General features: G+C 31.3%; 1 protein-coding gene across 1 annotated transcript in view; it reads left to right on the top strand.

Moving 5' to 3' along the window:
* Nucleotides 1–375: 375 nt before the first annotated feature.
* Nucleotides 376–17,602, top strand: part of LOC134691078 (cholecystokinin receptor type A-like) — a 62,486-nt gene continuing 45,259 nt past the window's right edge. Inside the window, exon 1 of the mRNA XM_063551279.1 lies at nt 376–398. The gene's annotated coding sequence lies outside the window, so the exon portion shown is untranslated. The remainder of the gene's footprint in view (nt 399–17,602) is intronic.

The raw sequence follows: 17,602 nt of genomic DNA, 5'->3' as shown, positions 1-17,602 counted from the left end.
ATACAATTATTTTCGTATTTAACAAATAGTTTTATAATTTATGACATAATAATTAATGATTTTACATCTAAAGGCAACGTGATTATCATTTATAATTTACTCTGTGTTTTTCCAAACTTGATAAATTTCCCTGAATTGATAGTGAAATATTATTTGTGTCATTAAATGCTTTACTGTATGTCAATGTTATCTGATTGTTGGATGTGAGGCAAACGCCTACCAATCTCCCATACAGACAGAGTTATCGTCCTTTCCTCCTCAATCTTGAGGAGGAAAGGACGATAACTCTGTCTGTATGGGAGATTGAACGCCTACCGTATTTCTGGTACAATTTCTGTATTTATGATTAAGTTAATATGAGATATACATAATTTGTGAACTAACAGTCTTCGCAGTTTGTAAGTATTTCATAACTTATTATGTCTAGCTAAGAATATAATTTATCAATAATTCGATTAACTGCACAATTGTTATTGGTCTAATTTTAAATTTTCGAAATCAACGCTTTTACAGTGCGAATCCTGAAATATCATTTACACTGTATAACTGCTATACATTTTTAGTGTAGAATAATAGATAAACTGACGATAAATATATTCAATTTAAAAAAAAAATGTTTTCTTTCGCATGTCCGTCAAATACAATTATATTTAGTTATATTATAGTTGATTTTCAATCCATGTTTGCTTTGATTGTTCTTAGCATGAATTCGTTTGGGTATACAGAATTTATATCAATCAACCTTCTGACGTTTCGGACTGAAAACTATTTTAAAAGTAGCAATGCCCCTTCGTAATATACTATATTGATAGGGAAAATTCTATTGTACGCACGCTCATATCTATACATTTCTTAGGTTTATATCAGCAAGATCGTCGAAGAATTCGATAATCAGCGGCAATCTACTACTGTTATTGAAGTTATGTCCCTTGGAAATAGGAAATTATATTGAAAATTGGCACTGTTGGCGATCTCATGCCTGCCTTTATTGTAGAATATTGCCTTTAGTCACATGGAATATGGGCATCATTTTAATTTTAGTTTCTTGTGTACAATTTGGAAATTAGTATGGCGTTCATTATCACTAGTATATATTTGTTAAGGAGCCAGCTGAAGGACGCCTCGGGGTGCGGGTGAGGGAATTTCTCGCTGCATTGAAGACCTGTTGGTGACCTTCTGCTGTTGTTTTTCCAATGGTCGAGTTGTTGTCTCTTTGACACATTCCCTATTTCCATTCTCAATTTTATCAACTTGCCGATGAAACGACTTTTAACACGAGGCTATATGAGCTTAAAATTAGCAACTGCAAGTCATCTGGGGGCTTTAAACATGATCAAAAGTAATACATATAGCAAGCCATGATTGAAAGTTCATAACAAGATAAAACAGTTGTTTTTTCTCGGCAGATATCTTCAGGGTATCTAAAGCTGTCTTCCGATTCCTCATTCTACAAATACAAGGTGACTGTTATAACGTAGTTGCATGAACTATTTCTGCTTGAAAATTACTCCGTTGTCCTACTAACATAAACTGTTATCCATATCAATATCTAGGTCCCTTTGGAGATTTATTTTATCAAGAGAAGAAAATGCCTACCTTAATTTTTTATCTGTGACCACTTAATCATACTGGAGAATATATTTATTATCTATACTTCAGACAGTCAAACTATTTATTTTTCTATTTATCTCAGTTGTATTCTATTAAATTGCAAGTTTGACCTGGGATATCTGAGATTGTTTCTTGTATCTAAAAAAACTTACTTAGTAAAGATATAGAAACAGATATAAGATAATCAATCTAATACTTTTTCATTCAAAATACTGTACGTTCCTAAGGGTGACTGAGGAAGAGAAATATGATTACTGCGCATGCGGGTTCGTCAAAACGGAGTATAACCCTTGTCAAAGTTGGATGTCTGTTTGGTTGTCCGCGAAGTACAAATACAGCAGAATGGGGACGTTGAATCCGATGCTTCCTGGAGAGATAGTGCCACGCTCTATGAATGTTAAGAACAACACTATAAGGGGTATTAAGGTGGCGTGTTGCGAGGCCTCTTCCTATCTTATTAACCATTTTGTTTAAATCCTGAACATGCATGAAATATTTGACATTGTCCTTTAGGCAACCACAATCAATCAATAAATCATGTATTTTATATTGACCACACGTTTCAAGAGTTTTAATTGTACTTGCCGATCAATTGTTTAACTACTTTTTGTGGATATTTTTTATTTGGGATGAAAACATATTCAATGAGTAGTTTTTAGTCTGTTAATAAACTCATCATAAAGATCAGGATTCAAATGTTGTGTACGACAAACGTACGTTTCTTCCTCAAAAGAGTTATTCGTCGCTAGCGAACAGAAAACAGTTAAAATGGGCAAATAACTAATGAAGTTGAAGGGCATAATTTGAAGACTCAAAGTTCTGAAAGGTTATCCAAATACAGCTAAGGTAATTTATTCACTGGGTAGAAAATCGTTTGTATTTTACCAAAAATGCAAGTTTATTTATCTCTTAAATTATCGGAGACATTTTAGCAAATAGATCGGACATTTAAGCGATCAAAAATTAATCCATATTTCTCTTCATGAAATGGCAAAATAATAAATTTCAATATCATATTTCATTTAATTGCATTCAAAACAGCAATCATGTCATATTTTGCGCCGTTCATGAACTCAACACAAGATGGTCTGAATGGGGGACAACTGAAGCTTTATTCTTTATATTTTAGCAACCCATTTTTCTCTTTTTTTTGTCTATCCTTTACATGTTTTCCCTATTTGATCTCTATTATGTAATTCCCAATATACACACACTTTTGCAACTGTTACTAATCTGTTCTATCCTAGTGTAAAGACAACAGTACACAATGTGGATGATTTAAAACTTAATTAATCGAATTATTAAATCCCTCTCAATTTTTTGGAACAGTTCATAATATTTACCTAACATCTGCTTCTCATAGTGTTTGTTTTGTCTGGTATAAAAGACCTTTTTGCTAAAATTGACCATTCAACAAGGATTCAACTATAGTAGAATCATAGTGTGGTCCTGGCCATTTATTGACGACCTTAATTATCCCATTGACTGGGACAGATTAGGTGAACGTTTGTCGGTAACAATCACTGCTCACTATGTACTTGTTAAAGACACTGAATCTGTGGGGTCCCCAAAGGTTCTCAACACCTAAAAAGAGCAATTCGAAAAACGAATCCGGAATAATACGATGTGTTGATTTATATCAATAATATAAATCAAAACATAAAGGTTATTCCTGAATAATATTTCGAATTATTTTATTATTAAAGGCGTTAAGAACCTTTGGGGACCCCACAGTTTAAATTCTATAATAAGTAAAAAGTGAGCAATGGTCGTTACCGACAAACGTTCACCTAATCTGTCCCAGTCAGTGGTATAATTTAGTTCGTCAATCAATGGCCAGGACCACACTGTTTTGAATATGATTCTAAAGGCAGTTCGGTGTCGGTGCTTAAATGTAAAAACCAATTAAAAAATACTATTTTACAATTTTTAAAACGAGCTTAAAATATCAAGACTACATGCTATTTTGACATTGCGATATCCAATATGAAATGTGTTTTTTTTCTTCCGAAACATCCAAACAACCATGTTTAATTAAAAAAAACACATCTATTTTACGTAATTATCTGGTTGAAAATGATAAGCTGGAAATTTTCACACTATCGTCTGCAGTAATATCGCACTTGCTAACTACAGGACTGTGATTTACACCAACTCTTATCACAACGAAACAGATACTGTTAAATCATCGGGTTCCATGTAGTTTAATCCAACAAAGTACTATTGATTTTGAGCAACAAGTTGCATGATATATCAATATTTACAAAAATGCGTTTACCTAGATAAACTAAGACAACATACATTAGTCCCACCGATAATTATTTTGCTATGCTATTAATTCTGACATTTATTGTTCATAAAGGATGTAGTTTTAAGAGTGGATATAGTACAAAATATAATACTAAAGTATTGACAGTTAGCATTTATTTTTTGTATTCTAATTTACAAAACCAAAGCGTAAATGTGTTCTATTATCTGATATATTTTCCATCAAGCGACAATAAAATCGATAAAAATATATAACCACTACTCATTAAAACACATCGCTATTTTCTTTTTTTTTTTTGTAATTACATCTTTTTTTTCTGCTAGCGTAAGCATTTTTTTTGTTATTTTGATTTTTAGATGTAACAACCAACAAAATTACACAAATTATTTTAACTGCCTTTTGTCGTAAATAATTGTCGTTTTTATTTGTGTTGTCTCGATTCAATATGTTTCTTGATTGCAGTAGAACCCATTGCTACTTCATTAGATTCACCATTTATTTCGTATTGTCTGTACATCTTCCTATTTAAGCAAAAGCGATAAAGATAATTTAAAGAAGACCAATTTAGAAGATGCGTCCGTTCATTTATATAGATATATAGAGACGGCAATACTATTTTCATACATAAAGCACCAATCATGCATTGTGTTGCATCTATTTTGTCTCTCTTGGAGAACAGAATTTCCAAAGATATGTGCTTTTTAATATTATCTATTGTCCAATAATATCCTCAAATGAATAGAAGTAAGTCTCTGAACTTGAGGATAAAAGACTTTTTTATTTAATTCAAGTTTATTTCAAAAAAAGATAAGAGTTGTCAACATAATTATCTTAAACGCAATTTGTCAACTTTATTATTTTATGCCTGATCTACATGTATATAAGTGACACATTCACCATTTCCTTTCTCAGTTTTAAGGATTGTATTCGTTCTGTATTTTCGAATAATGACTTCAAATAAATAGCAGTTAGTATCAAAGCTGTAATTAGCTATATCTAATGAACAATTATAAGTCATAACATTTATGCAAAACCATATCACATAGCTCAGCAAATCTTATGTTTTTTAATAATTCATCCACTCCTTTCTTATGAAGTTTCTCGTGTACCAATCCAGTCTATCCAGCCATCAAGTCTCAAATTCACCCATACAGTCCCATGTACTCATCTGTTCTCATTCATTCTTCAACTAATGCACTCCCATTCACCCTCTTCCATTCATCCACTAATCTTCTTTCATTCTCACCCATTCACTCACTTAGTCTCATTCAGCCATCGAGTAATTCAATCACTCTTTTTTATTCAGTCACCTTCTCTCATTCATTCTTTCACATTCAATCGTCCTTTGTCATTCGTCCTTTGTCACTCGTCCTTTCTCACCCGTCCTTTCTCATTCACTCGTCCTTTCTCATTTGTCTTTTCTCATTCACTTGTCCTTTCTCGTTTTATCATCCTTTTTTATTCACTCGTCATTTCCTGTTCCCTTATAAATTCTAATTCACTCTCCATTCACTCATCCAATATCCCAACCACTCTTCATTCACTCATACACTCTCCATTTATTCATCATCTCTCCCATCCATTCTCCATTCACTGATCTACTGTTCCATCCACTCTCCCATCCATGTTCAATACACTCTCCATACACTCACTCCTCCATCCAGCACTTATCTACTCTCCCATCCATCACTCATCTCTGCCATCCATCTTCCATTACCTCTCGCATCCATCTCTCATACACTCATTAACTCATCTTTTCACTCATCCACCCACTCATCCACTCATCTATTCATTCATCCTCTCTCTATTCATTCATCCAACTCATACTCTTTCGTTTCACTTACCTTGGAACTGAAATATAACCTTACCCTGAACAGCCACCTAAGCAGTTTACGGCCCAAATGGACTGACATTACTTATGTAGTGACTGGCTAAGACTGTGAAAATGTTCTACTCCGCTGTAATAAATCACAATATTTCCAGGAGAACACCACCGTCTATCAGTATCTGTGAATGGTTGGCACCTTCATCTTCATTTCAAACTTCATTAAATTAAGGGCAAACGACAACTTTTACAGTGAAACATTTTGTTTCAATTAGTATTTTGTTTACTATGGTATTCTAATAATTGATTTATTTCAGGTAAGTTTTCCTGAATGTATATTACGTTATTTTGCTATCATTTGCATAATGATTGATGGTCATTCTGTTTACTTTATAAATGTAACTGACTTAACATATTTTAATTGAGAAATAATTGAGAAAATAGCAAATAGCAATTCTGAGGGGAGGAAACTTTTGTTTAAATTGAAAATTAATAAAAAAAATAACGGAGGAATAGGTATATATTTCATACGTTGGGTGTGATACTACTATTGTTTTTCCTAGTTAGTTTTTGCTTAATTTGCACTTTTCAAAAATTGGTGCAGAATTTATCTGTGTTTGAAATATAGAATTACTTGAGTAATCAAGTAATGAGTAATTATGTTCATAACTACACACAAAATTTTACATAGCATTTTATTGCCTATATAATATTCTAACCTTCACTAGAAACCAGTCAAATTTCGTCCTTGATTTCCTGTGTACAAGCTTAAGTAACCATGTAGCTTATGTACAAAATATGAGAAAGAAACACACAAAAAAATGCCTTGAAAATCCCAAGATATTTGTTTATGACTCAGAAAATTAACTGCAATGAAACAATATATCAAAAAGTAAATAAGGTGATGTTTTGACATCAGCAAATTGAAAATATTGCAGAGTTTCTGAGAAATTTATTTTAGAAAGCAATGAGCAGATTGAAAATATTGTATAAAGCAATAAGCAAATTGAAAATATTGTAGAATTCATAACAATGATTTACTGTGTTTCTTGAATCCCCAAATTTGTGAATAACAATTTATGGTTACGAAATCACTGATTCCGAAACAATATACGCAAAATATATTTAAACAGTCAATAAGGGAGACATTAGATTTGCCGAGTTCATGAGTTATTTGAGCATTTTGTAGAAACCAATGAACAAAAATATTGAAAAGCTCATTCTCGAACTGATTGTATTTTGAAGATCAAAAATAGATAGTGCATTTGTTAAAAGTATAATAAATGTATTCCTGATATTTATGATGAGTTTATTTAGGTAAGGAAGTTGAACAATAAATAAACATAGATAATGTATTGTTTGTATTGTCATAGCTTTATGTAATTTAAAAGCTGACTAAACAGCATGTTTAAAGCTTATTTCTCTCATTTCACACCAATATTACATAAACATAAACATTATAAACCTTAAATTAGAATATAAACAGTAAACGATATTATTGTAGTGTAATATATATAATCATTAAAGGAAGTGCAGTTTTGATAATGTAAAGACGAAACAATTAAAAATCGATAGTTAAATTATCAATTTTAAAGTCCGAGCCTATCGAGATTGGATAAATCCGTTAATTCACGAGTAACTATGTAAGAATCTGTTTCTCTAATGATTACACAAATAAATTATCTTTTTTTTTTGTTAAACGAAAATCCCTTTCGAGTGCCTTTAAACAGTAAACGATATTATTGTAGTGTAATATATATTATCATTAAAGGAAGAGTAGTTTTGATAATGTAAAGATGAAACAATTAAAACGATGCGTTTGTTTGTTAATACACAGACGGCAAAGCTATTGGTACACTGTGTCGAAACCACACCGGCACAATTTGCTCGGACCCGATGGTATCTAACATCCGGCACAATGACGGAACACCAATAGACAAAAGAAAGGTAGGTTTCTCCTTATTTTTTAATTGTTTTGATGATATCGAAGAATATATATACATATACAACTATTTTCTATTGTGAGATGCAATATTTTCTACAACCGTTCTATATTAACGGAGAAATAAGTCAAAATGCATGTCAAAATGACGAATTGAGTGAACCTTGCCTCGAAATTGTTTAATTTCTCGTTAAATTGTTCACAATGTACGAAAAGAAAGGTACGGGAAGATAGATATTGACACGGAGATTGCAAATTTAGTTATTATGAGCATCTCAATAATTGTAACTCTGTGTATGGAACGAAAGAAATGGGTCATGTCAAAATGGAACTGACCGGTTTCGTCAATGTATACAACCCGGTTTCGTCATAGATTTCAAAATGCATAACCCGGTTTGGTCAAATAAAAAAAATGATAATCGCATTACATTATGATTGATTATTTAACTTCAGCGTTCAAAAGGAGTTTTGTGGTTCGTTCGAAAACACGTTCGTTCACCGGACAGCGGCTTATTATTTATATGAGTCTCAGATTCAAATAAATAATAAGCAAATTCCTACTCTTATAGAACACAAATATTTTAATTTTACTTTGCATTTCGAAATTTTTTAACAGCATATTGAGATTAAAGCTCTCTAAATATGCGTTTTCTATATGAGTTATGGGAATATATATTGAACATGTTTAAACTTGAAATTAAAGTTTACGGTCTTAAAAATCGAAACACACAATTGATATGTGATTTTCTCGCACAAAAGAATGGACACCTTTATAAGTAATCTTATCATTCCATGTATGTAATCTTTTCTACCATCGTTAAAAATAAATCTCCTTAAGGATAAACGTTGATAATAAGACAAATGTATATGCATGCATAATCGACATAGAAAATGAATGTAGGATTACAACTACCATGCATTAAAATAAATTGTATTTATCACTAATTGTAACTATACTGCTATGTACAAATTAGTATAATAGTCTCAGGTCATCGATAAAATTCAATAATAATTATTTTGTTAACATTATTAAAACAAACGAGTCTGTACTGTCGCCATGAGGCCTCGATCGTACACTGACGTAGGTTAATATATTTTGACAATATATACGGACAGACAGATTCAGTTTATTTCAAAGTGGGCGTAATTCGAACAACTTTTACATACCGCCGAGCGTAGCGAGTCGAACAATATTTTGATTATTTTTTGCTTTACAAAATAGTTAAATACAGGAATCAATATAGTATTGGCAACCCAAGGTGGGGTCGGGGCGTGCAATCTATACGTCATCTAGATTCGCCACTTATCTTATAAAGTGTATACCGAATTTAAATATTGAAGAAATGAGAAAACATGGACACCCGGGAAATCGGATTATGTGAGTTTGATTGTGTTTATTATAATAAATGCCGAATATCAAGTTCTTTTTATCGATTTCTATACATTTTTTTCAAATATATATCAAAATTATATAGGAAAATGATAAGACAAACAGATATACAAATAAATCGACTTGGCCGATATCCTAATAAAACTTATTGACCTTTAATTACGATTTTTTTTTCATTTCTTTGCGTTTTTACACGCCCGTCCCAATTTTTACAGGACGTATTATTGTATACACCCGTCTGTCCGTCCGTCCTTCCATCCGTCCGTTCCTCCATCTATCAGTCATTCGGTCCGTCCGTCCGTCTATCTATCCGTCTGTCCAGCATAAACATGTTGCACCGTAACTTCAGGACAGCTTATCTTATTTTCATAAAATTTAACATAGTTATTTCTTATAATGGTCAAACGATATGTAAACCTTTTAGTGAAAATTAAATTAAATCTTTTTGAGTTACAGAAAATGTAAGTCAAACAGGAATGTGGGGTTTTTAAAAGGAGACGTATCCTAACCTAATGAACCTGCACGAGGCATTCGTCCAGTCAGACAATTTCACAAAAGAGACGAAACAAAAATAATGCCACATGTTCGACGTGGTCTTGATTTTACTGATTTTCAGTAATGCTCTATTTAAAGATATTAAAAATGTATTGCATAGTATTAACATTATTTTTACTGTTTTATTTTATACCCCCAGTCTTCAAGAGGATGATACTTGTTTAATTCTGTCCTTTTATCGATTCGTCCGTCCATGATTTGACTGTTGTTACCATGGTTATAATTTAAGGGAAAGGCACACTTGATGTCGTATTGGTATGAAATACATCTTTTATATCTGCTCGATGAAATCATGAGTTCAAATTTCCAATCAATTTTATTACAAGCTTCGAATAGATTTAACAAACAGTTATAACCAATAACAAAAAAAGGGCAAAAATAACAATTGTAGAAAAAAAGTGTTTCTCGTAGTAACATTTGTAGAAAAAATAAAATACATGGTCAACAATATCAGGAAGCTACCATTTGATTTTAGTGGGTACAATTTGCTTAAAAGGCAAGTCAAAAGTTGAGATTGAAAATGGCAGGATAACAAGTTATGTAAAAATGGAATAGGCTACTACTTAAAAAAGGAGAGAATAGAGTTAAAAAAAAAAAACAGGACAGAGATGAAAACTGAAAACAAATGCAGGACAATTTTTCCCCCCTAGCCCCCTTTTTCATTCTTAAAATAAATTAGTAGCTTCCTAAGAGTTATCTATAAATATAACTGAGGCATAAAAAATAACAATAACAGATCGTTCATCCTCAATGATGTTTTTTTTCTAGTATGATTAGACCTTCTAGATCTGTATCGAAAACCTTTGTTGCATACTTGGCAATGATACTGGGCTACACCTTTCTTCTGCTTTCCTGTCTTCCTGTCACATGGTCAGTTAGTAGATATTTCCTGTCAAATCTCTTAGGGCACATTGAACACTGGAAACGTTTAGCATTAAGAGTGTTACACACTTTCAAGTGCCTCTTGTATGAACCTTGGTATGTGTACTGTTTATTACATTTTCCACACTTGAAAGGTGTATGTCCAATATGCGTGTTCATGTGGCCAAGATAGTGGGCGTTGTCTGCAAACGTTTTGTGACAGATCTTGCATTCATGTCTCCTTTTCTCAGTGTCAGAGTGACTGATTTCATGACGTATGTGGTAACTTTTTGTTTTTATTTTTTTGATCATCTTGATCATCGGTCCTGTTGACTGCAGTTGAAACAGCTGATGAGTTTTCATTGATAAGTTCATGAAATGACTCATCTAATGCCTCAATTGTTACGTTTTCTGTCATCTGAAATAATAAAAAAGGAACAGATTATTTCAAAATTTATACCATATGCGTTTTGAACATAAAATAGGCAGGTAGTCTTCTTGTTTGAATTGTTTTACATTTATAATTTAGGGCCCTGTTATAGCTTGCTTTCATGCAGTTTGTGTGGTTTTTTTGTGTCTAAAAAAAAGTTGTCTCATTGTCAATGTGTATGGGATAAGTGGTTACCGTCACTTCTTCTAAATACTAAAAGTAAGACCTAGATATAAATGACGGCCATGTTTTGCAAACCAACTTTTATTTACATTGAAAAAACAAAACTGTCAGATATTGTTTTCGAAAGTTATCTTAAATTTCAATTGAATTCGAACTGTAAAAAAATGAATTTGAACTGTAAAAATAATGTGAAAAACATGCCTAGGAAAATAAATGTGCTTACCAGATACGGGGAGAAAGTTACAAATCTCACTGCTATGTTATGGATGCTTAAGTGTGAAAATTCGCTTTTGTGCGCAAGTAACACAGTATATATAGTACCAGAAAATCTGGCAGGACTGCATGCATGATTAATTTGTGCAGAACAGTATAGACTTTAGTCGGTTTGGGACTGTTCGTCAATGATTGAATGCATAGTGTACATGTATATGATATAGAATAGTAAATTAAAATTATGGCACAATCAAAACACATACTTTTATTTTTCATCTTTACATACTACTATTATAAACAAAGAAAATATAATAATGTTACAAAATAATGAGATACCATTGTTTGTTATTGAGTATTTATATTCCATTTAAAATTAGTTTGAAGTTAAGTGAAATAAGGGATACGCCTTTCATTAGGAAAATGTGTATTATCATAATTAACTATGTCCAAAAGTGCCCGTTTAAAATAGATTTTAACACGCCAAGTTTACTTTACAATAAATATATATTTCAATTCTCGAAAAACAATGTTCAGATCCGTGCCAAAGTTGCTTTTCATAAATTGTTTGTTAAAAAAAACAAAAAAAAACCGGGTGATATATATTGACGAAACCGGGTGATTGTGTAATAACAACATTGACGAAACCGGTTTATTTCAATTTGACATGACCCTTTTCTTTCGTTCCATACACAGACATAAAATTATTGAGATGCTCATTATTACTAAATTTGCAATCTCCGTGTCAATATCTATCTTCCCGTACCTTTCATTCCGTACATTGTGAACAATTTAACGAGAAATTAAACAATTTCGAGGCAAGGTTCACTCAATTCGTCATTTTGACATGCATTTTGACTTATTTCTCCGTTAATATAGAACGGTTGTAGAAAATATTGCATCTCACAATAGAAAATAGTTATATTAACTTTTGAAAAAAACTTACTCTCACTTTGGCCGTCAGCCTCAGTGATTATATTTTTTTCAAAGCTCAAAAAACCGCATATGTACCTCATCAAAAGTTATTGTGTAATATCGCACTTACTTTGTCTTTCTTGTGAAAATTTGGAAAATGGATATTCCATCGATATGAACTTCGTCTATAGCTCACATAGTTAACAACCCCTTTCAAATAGAAAGAACAAAACTATTAAATTCATATTAATTCATTTAGATGCTATAACCCTGACATAACGAGTTGTGTCTGATTTTCGTTAGTTTTTTTTATGCATTTTTGTGACGTTCTCGTCGACAGCACGCGCAATCATAAAAGTCACATTCTATTGAGAAATAAAACATAAATTTGGCATGTTTTGCAATGGCTGCCAATCAAAGGAACGGATTTCTATCAAACACGAATGCTTTGTCAATTTTTCTGGAGATATCATGCGTCGAATACAACATTTGAAAAGAAATTTGGATGTAGTTTTAACAGTTATAAAAAAGTTAACGGTATTAGACGAAAAATTGAATAATCTATCAAGATAAACCACTTCTATTAACTTCCATTTTATCAATCCTTCTTAATATTTTAAATACATAAGTCGTATTTTTGGAGATGTAGTGAGATTAATATTCGTATTGAAAATCTTCAATATCTTGATTTATGCTGTAATTCATATACACATGACCCGTTGGTGGCCGTCGACTGTTTTCTGCTCTTTAAACGGGTTGTTGTTTCTTTAATACATTGCATACTGTATTGCACATATGGGCATGGTCAGTGAAACTTTCAAAAGATCCAAAAACAAAATATTGTATTAGAAACATTTAAAAAAAAAAATTAAAAAAAATGAATGAATGAAAAGAAAAGAAAAAAAATCACATTTGTAAATCATAACGATTGTCTAGACTCATCAGGAACCAATAGCCAACTACTTCTACGACCAACCTCACTTTAGAGAATTAAAAATTCTTAAAGTTAAATTCTTAGCATTTCTGAATTTACCAATCGAAAATTGACGAAAGATTTGTTATAAATCAAATCAGTAGTAGAGCACCAAGTTGTTTAGAATTTTTGTTATCTCGTATATTATGACACAAGACAGGAAAATTCCTGTCTTACAAATTATTCGATATATAAATGTAAATAACTGGATCGGATTTATGGGTACAGGGGGTTCAACTACGTGTAAAAAGTAAAATCGCCAAAATACTGAACTCTGGAAATTTCAAAACTGAAAGTCGCAAAATTAAATGTTTAAACACATCAAGCGAATGAATGGACAACAACTATCCCATTCCTGACTTGGTACAGCCATTTTCAAAAGTAGAAAATGGTGGATTGATCCTGGTGTTATAGCGTTAACCTTTTACATGTTTTACTCCGCACGTTGCGTAGTTTTTCCAAGACTAGACGGTATGTAAAATATGACTATAATTATGATATACAGACAGCATTATTTCCAATTAATTGCTAAGTGGGCACTTATTTTAATTTCTCTTTACATCCCTTCATTTCCTACTTAAACAGTTGTTTTCCTCATGCCAATGATCTATACTCAAAGATAGACTGATGTTATCTATATACAAATAATTATACCAATGATAACTATTTGATAATATAAATGTTTGAATACAAGATATTTTGTTTTGACCCTAACTAAACAGCGACAAATGATAAATTCTTTGATAAATTCATTTAGTTTAACTTATCATTGATGACAATTGCATGTCAAGGAATGGCCTTGAAAAAGCCATGTCTGATCTTTACAAATGCGACATCACTGATCCCGAAACAATAGTTGTAAATTTCTCAATAAGTCAATAAGATATACTGCTGTTATGACATCAGCAAATTGAAACTATCCCTGAGTTTATTAGTAATTTATTGTAGAAAGCAATGAGCAGATTAAATATATAGTACAAAGCAATGAGCAAATTGAAAATATTTTAGAATTCATTGACAAATTAAAATATTGTGGAGTTCATCAGAAAGTTGATGTTTAACTAGTGGTCTTTTATTCGATAGAAACGTATCAGTTCTTTACCATAAAATTGTTTTTCACATGTTTAAGTATTGATAAGTATTGACGTCGGTCATTAAGTTTCAATGATAGTTGGTGCATTTGTAAAAAGTATAATAAATGTTTTCCTGATATTGATGATGAGTTTATTTAGGCAAATAAACTACCAATTTAAAATAAACATAGATGATGTAGGAATTTAATTGTTAATGTCTTTATAGTTTTATCAATTTAAAGGGATGTTTACACAGCATGTTTTTGAATTTAAATGCATGTTTACAGCATATGTTTCTGACATTTTAATATCAATAATCCTTAAAGTAAACATTATATTCCTAAAAATAAAATACAAAACACAGTAAGAATATTTTGAAGCGTTATTCATAATCATTAAAGAAAGCGCAGTTCAGATAATATAAAGAAGAAAAAATTAAGAAGATGCTTTTGTTCGTCAATACACTGAAGGAAGAGCTATATTTATATGTGGTGCTCAATATGCACTTAAGCTTGATAATGCATTTAGTTTATTTCTCTTCTGAATATTTTGAGAAAGGACATACAAAAGATAAGCGCTTCTTCTATAGCTTACATTTAATGTGTGCCAAAGTTTAACTTTAAAAAAATCAAACTTTTTGTTGTAATTTGAATTAATAGTGTTTTCATTGTCTTCATAAATAAAGGTTATACTTTATATAGGAGGCTATGTGTATTTCAGTAGAATATTTTGACTTTCATCCCATTTGATCTAGCTATTTGCCATGATCAGACTTGCAGAAAACTGCACTTTTTATTCCTTTGGTCATACACACGTATGACTTTAATGTCTAAGAAAAAGCAGGATTTTAACATAAAGTGTTGGCATGCATTATTAATCTTTCTGTATTTATAATTTTATTATATGAAATCAAAATAAAAAAACGACGTTTTGCTACATTATCTTATTTTGTCGGTTTTATAATTTTCTGGGTAAATGACTTTCAGAAGAAAATAAACACAAATAAACCCTTGACTTAAGCATCTTAAGACACAAGAACTTTATTTAAAAAAGATAATTGACGCTTTCAAATTTATGTGGCATATGTTTAAAACCATCAATTTAATGATCATTTTATCATATCTAATTGTCGTAAATTTGACGGCTAAAATCTTACAATCTACAAAATTAAGATAAGATAAAATAAACAATATGTAACAGAAACAAACTTGAAATGAATCGGGAAGATCCCAATGATAAATATAAAAAAAAACAATATGCAATAGTTCTACGAGTAAAACGGACGAAACCACACAAAATATCTACGCCATATTTTAACAGGTGTTCTCCTTTGAGAACAGATTTTACGTTCTTTATTTCGAGTTTTTAAAATTGGACACATGAACATTTATGCATTAGTTCTCAATTATGCATGTGAAGTTTTAGACTGCATATGCACGTAAACCCAACTGTATTTATGTAGAAGCATACATGTCTCTAGACAAGTGTCAAGGGTAGATACTGTTACAGCACTCGAGTTTATATTGCGAAATGAAGCTGTATATGTCCGAGCTGTTAATTTACTGACATTGATATAAAACCATATAATTGAACTAAACGTTTACATTCGTAGCCTAAAAGATTGCAAGTTTTCTTATCGAATTGCAGTGGTTCCCTCTTGTCGCTCTGACTTCCTTCATCTTTGTAACTGGTTGTTATTATTTGGCCATAAGTGCTGAAAGTGACATAAACACCTACAACCATTCAAACAATCGTAGTCGGGAAGAGTTTTCGCCAACTTAGCTATAGTTAGTGATTTCTTCTTTTCGTAACATCGTTTAGACACTGCTCTATATATTGATAACCGAGACATTTAGATTTATCGGTTACTTTATGCTAATTGGGAACTATTGAATATAGATTCTCTGGAGTAAATTTGCTTACTTTATCAACAATATAACAGATTGGTTGACGTATGGATTTTGACAATTCGCTTTCAACGAACATTCGCTCTATATCTTTTTATTTTATAAGTAGATAATAGGGAAGAAATGTCTAAATGATTTATCAAGAGAGAGGCTATACAAATGGCATATTGAATGGTAATTGACTAAAACCAGTCACTATTGCGTAATACAAATAAACAAGGGATTTCTTTTCATTCTAAAGAGCAAATGTAGACAGATTGAAATAAATTTCTGCTGAATTTAATATTCCTGATAACACGAAGTATATAAATCATATATCAACCGTCACAAACAATATACCAAGTTATGTTAGTTGATTGTAAAAGTCCATTCATCATATTTGTATGTAAGAAGTTACATATAAAAAGTAAAATAGCAAAAATATCGAACTCCGATGAATTTCAAAAACGGCAAGTCTCTTTTCAAATGGCAAAAGTAAAAGCACAAATTCATCAAACAGATGGAAAACAACTGTCATATAACTGACTTGGTGCAAACATTTTTCATGTGGATAATGATGAATCAAACCTGTTTTAAGCTAACTGAAACTCTCATAGAGTATAACAGCTGATTACAATACCATTATAGTGACTTGAATGTGTAAACAAGACAAACTGCATTTTTAGGCTGATGGGGTTGGTTTTTTTTATTTATGTTAAATTCTGTGTTTAAGTCTCATGTGGAGAGTTGTCTAATTGGCAATAATACCACACCTTCTTACTTTTGAAGAATAGACAAAAATGTAAAAAATCAAATTCCAATACAATAGTCCACACTGTGTTATAATCTTGATCCCAACAAAAAAAACCAGCTATGATAACATAATGAAACAAAATGGCATATAGACAAATGCATTATCCTCCCAATATATGTTAAAACAAAAATTAGAAATTATATTTCTTTTTTAGGAAGGGGGTTTAATAAGAGCTATTTCGTGAAAAATATTTTGACTTGAAAACTATGTTAATCTTATTGGTAACTCAACATGTTTATGCTAGAAAAGTAAGCGAAAAATATCACTATGAATTTTTAAATGCGTGGAAATTGACGTATTGGTTTTTATTAATTGAAGGGATCCATTACGATACCTCATCATATCTACTTTTTTACAGTTTAGGAGTACTGTATCGGTGTTACCATACAATTTGGAGAACGTCATTGTTTTTTTCCCGTTTGAGCTCTGCAGAATCATTTCATGTTCTTCACTGGTCCCTTCTATAACAATCAGGGAAACAGTTTTACTGTAATAATAAATGGATCTTGGATTTAAAAGTAATTTACCTCTATAGATTTTTTTCAGTCGTGGCAAAAGATGAATTTGCGGAAAAGAGTTCCTGGTCATCATTCAAAACCAATAATAGTTAAATAACTGATGTACTTGTTTACAAGATTTGATCTTAATGACATTATGAATAAAAC

The sequence above is a fragment of the Mytilus trossulus genome, chromosome 11, assembly GCF_036588685.1.
Source record: "Mytilus trossulus isolate FHL-02 chromosome 11, PNRI_Mtr1.1.1.hap1, whole genome shotgun sequence".
NCBI lineage: Eukaryota > Metazoa > Mollusca > Bivalvia > Mytilida > Mytilidae > Mytilus > Mytilus trossulus.
The sequence above is the reverse complement of the archived record's forward strand: the minus strand, read 5'-3'. Positions and strand labels throughout refer to the sequence as shown.